The sequence below is a fragment of the Melanaphis sacchari genome, unplaced genomic scaffold (genome assembly GCF_002803265.2).
Source record: "Melanaphis sacchari strain LSU unplaced genomic scaffold, SCAv2.0 Contig135_pilon_pilon, whole genome shotgun sequence".
Taxonomy (NCBI): Eukaryota; Metazoa; Arthropoda; class Insecta; order Hemiptera; family Aphididae; genus Melanaphis; species Melanaphis sacchari.
This window is the reverse complement of record NW_020270567.1, coordinates 18,477-22,974: the sequence shown is the minus strand read 5'-3', so window position 1 is coordinate 22,974 and position 4,498 is coordinate 18,477. Positions and strand designations below refer to the sequence as shown.

Here is a 4,498-nt window from a genome sequence, read left to right as displayed (position 1 = left end):
TCTGATATTGGCACGCAACATATGATTTAATTAATTTTGACTAATATCGCAGATATTAGCAAATATTTTTTGCTTTAATATATTTGTTATAAGTATGACTATTAAAATCTGTTACAATTTTAAGTTGATCTCGCTTGATCCGGAATGTAAAATATATATAACTATACACTTTATATGATATTTAGTAACTTATATTTTATTGCTAAAATTAGTACGATAAATATAATTACCTCCAGAGATAGATTCCATCTTTTATAACTAACAAATAACCTTTATTTTTAATGTAATAAACTACTTAAATATGAAGTGTAAAACAAAATTATATTAAGGCAAAACTATAAAACACTATTTGTAGTATTCACTTGTGAGTTGTGGTGAACAAATAAATTGGGTATCTACTATTCGATTTGTCATCACTAAGCTTGTTTATCCAACTGAACTTTGTACTCCGATATGTAATCTTTAAATTACCGACAATAGTTATCTTATTCAGTTATTTTTATTTCTTTCGGTTTTGACCATGTTTTACCTAAAAACACGCGTCTGTGTGACGGTCCATAAATTCAGAGAATAAACTTTCTTGAATAATAGAGTGATTATTGGATTGAGATTGTTCAACTGACGACAGTTTAGACTCAAGTTGTTCAATTCTCAATTTTAACGACTTATTTTCCTCAATTACCGAAGTAATTTGATTGGATAATACGTCAAATTTGGAGTCAAATGAAGCTAGCTTTTTATTCTGTAATTTAATAGATTCACGACATGAATTAATTGACGATATGATTTTATTTTGTGAAGTTTTTAACTCATTAATCATAACAATAAGTTTGCTAAATTTATCATCATTCGAACTAATTGGTGAGGTAGACGCCATAATGACCGCCAAAAGACGTATCAGACGATAAGACAACCTGACAACGGAAGCGCACAACAACCGATCGACACCACGGACTGCAGTCGAATCCATCTCGGTCACGAACAAAATTATATAAAACGCAACAACATTTAACAATATCGACTGTGAAATCTACGTGTACATCGATCGATCTGTGAATTTACGCCATTTATTCGAAAGAATGCCAAATGTACACTCTACGTATCGTCTTGCGCGTGATAGACGATAGTTAAATATTTTTTTTCGAACTGGCAAATGAGTACCAGAGTAGGGTCGAAGTAAGTGCTTGTCTAATCCAAATGCTTCGTCACCAACAAACGCGTATGGTAATGAAATATTCACTCCTGGTACTATTTTTGATGCTGGTATATTCAAATTATTTTTTTTCAAATTTTCCCAAAGTGCCGAGTTTTTAACCCGTCAGTAGGCGCGTGTATATTTGTAACACAGTTAGGCGTGTATGAGCGCGGTGCTCACTTTCTCAGTTTTTACTAATTAATGTTGTAAATCGAACTGTAAATGAGAATTTTATTATGAATAATTAATTAGAATCACTTTGTTTATTTATTATTAATAAATGGTAGTTACAATACATACATTATACATTATACATATCAGTTATATTTATTCTGAATCGGATTTTTCTTCTGGTCCCGTTTGACATGATTTGCAAATAGTACTTGTATGCTCTTTACAAATACGGTTATTGCATAGCTCACAGTATACCTAAAAATAAAATATTTTTTTGAATTCATTATTTATAAAGCTTATTATTATATTTCATATAATACTCACCATTGTTTTTCGATTTTTATTTTTTGGACAATATGCACATTTCAATCTTTCTTTCACTGCTCCATGCTGTTCGGGCTGTGTAGGCTGTTTATTTATTCCTGTTATCTTCATAATTGAACTTCGAAGTTGAATACTCAATGTTGGTATAACAAGTCGGTTGATCATAAATTCTTTAGAAAGTTCTCGACCCAAACTTCTAAGATAATTTCGACGAGTAATAACATTGCCAGTATTTTTCCGATACATTATTTGGCTATTGATTCCCGCAATATTCATTAGAGAGAAAAATATTGTCAATGGCCATCTACAGCTTACACTAGAAACAGAATATTCTCCCTCCAATTCGTCAACAACATCTACTCCGCCTTTTGTAGAGTTGTAAAAGGTAATAATCTCGGGTTTATTTTTGTCACCAAAATCTTTATCTATAACGCCTTGATCATGCATACTAGATACCAATACAACATTTTTGTTTTTACGAGGCACATACGACGTAATCATTAGATTTTGTCTATATCCAAATAATGTTGAATTTTTTTCCCTACGTTTAGTATCTAAAAAGCAAGGTAGGATTTATTTTTTATTTTTGCGTAGAGTTCCAACAGTTGTCAAATTATGATTTTCAAGCAACTCATTTACCAATGGTATGGAAGTGTACCAGTTATCCATCGTTATATTTCGACCAGTTTTAGAAATTGGAGTTATCATCCTTTTTACAATACTTGATGGCTTATTTTCAAATTTGAATGGGCCGTCGGGCTGTGTTCCTACATATACCTCCATGTTAGAAGTAAAAAAAAGTACGTGAATCCACCAATGCTTGAATTTTTATGCCATACTTATTTGGCTTGTTCGGGATATACTGACGAAAACTACACCTACCTCTAAATCCTTCGAGCATTTCGTCGATAGTGCAGTTTTCCCCAACAGTATATACAGCCTGACAACGTTGTACAAATCCATCGAATATCATTCGGATGGCGGCTAGTTTGTCATACATTTTTCTTTCAGTTCTTGTATTTATATCATCGAACCTGAGTGCACGAAGCAATAGATAAAATCGTTTTAGGGGTATGACAGCACAAAAATATTCGGGAGATAAAGGATCGTCTGACCAAAGATCTTTCAAATTCAAATAGTTGCTACGTAAAACACCTGCCAAGTACAGAAGACCAAACAACGCTTTTATTTCCTCTCTTGTCGTATCTATGCAATCTCTTTCCCGTTGAAAATTTGTACGAATCTTTGTCAAATAAATATTAGTACATTTTACTATTTCATCAATGACCATATCCGGAAAAAATAGCTTCCAACAATCAATAATATATTTTGCGTCTCGTGCCACTCTTTTTACACCGGGTAAATGTAACACTATATTACGTCGAAGTGTACGACTATTACTTGGAGTACAACTTTCTTTATACCATTTTGTCACTTTATCCTTACCTAAATAGTAACTGAAATTGTCTCGTATGAGTGGACTGTTAGATCGTAATCTTGATGCAACTGAGGCATTATTTATTCTAGATGAAGACGGATTTATGTGTACGTCAACATCTGTATCCGACTCAGAATCAATTTCATTGTGCGTATTTGTACATACAAAATCCGGATCAGCGTCAGTGTCATCAGAATCATATATTAAATTACCTTCTTCAGTTTCATCTAACCAATTACACACATTTTGTGTATTATCAGACATTATAACGCGAAATTATAAAAAAAACTATACGAGAAAAATGCATACACCAACAGTCGCGTATGAGCGCGCCGCTCACTTTATCAGAACTGACTTATTTAATCTATTGTCATTTCAACACAAGATTATGGATTGGATTATTTTATTTATAGAAAAGTGCCTAGATAAGATAAGATAAGGTATACGTAGTTTTCAACAATTTAAAATTTTAATTGAAACTAGTGGTAGTTAAACTAATAACGGAATGAACGCCGCGCTCATACGAGACTTCTGACGGGTTAAAGATAGTTGAACTGAATCTTTTCCATAAGATCCAACATCTACATAAATGAACTTATAGTTTGCGTCGGCAATAGCTAGTAATCCAATGGAAAAGTAATGCTTATAATTCATATATAATGAAACACTTCTTTCCGGTTTTATGATTCGGATATGCTTTCCATCAACAGCGCCTAAGCAGTTTGAAAAAATTGCTCTGTCATTGAATTCTTCTGCAATTTTAAGCCACATACCCTGATCAGGGATAGAAATGCATATTTCTTTTAATCTGTTCTAAATACTTTTGCATACTTTTCTGACGATTTCACTTGCAGTACTTCTCCCAATCCGATAGTTATAATGCAGTTTTTTAAAACTGCACCCTGAAGCAAGATATCTGGTGAATAAAATAATATAAAACATCAAATAATTTAAAAACTAATTAAAACGATTTAATAATAATATAAATTAAATAATTAAAAACCAAATAACCAAAAATATCCTCTTAATAACCATTATGCAAAAAAAGTAAACTTATTATTATTTTTTATTTTAGTGCAAGATATAACTTTGAAGTAGCGTACAATTTGATATAATTATACGCGAAACTTGAAAAAACAAGATGAATGTAAAAGATCTGGTTCGGCGGCTACAAAAATTAGACAGTACGTCTACGGTGAACAGTTGTCATTCCTGAGAAAAACGAAGGAGTTACGTAATACTGATTCTAGTTATGCAACAACTGAAGAAGATGGAGTAGACAATTTTGATGAAATTGAGCATGATTCGGTGACTTGTGTTGACGATGGTATAAATAACAGCAACATAGATATGGATATTACAGCAAC

The 4,498-nt window shown here is 32.1% G+C and overlaps 1 pseudogene; it reads right to left on the bottom strand.

Annotated features, from left to right (window-relative positions):
• Positions 1-1,030: 1,030 nt before the first annotated feature.
• Positions 1,031-4,073, bottom strand: LOC112591516 (annotated as a pseudogene).
• Between the last annotated feature and the right edge of the window lie 425 nt (positions 4,074-4,498).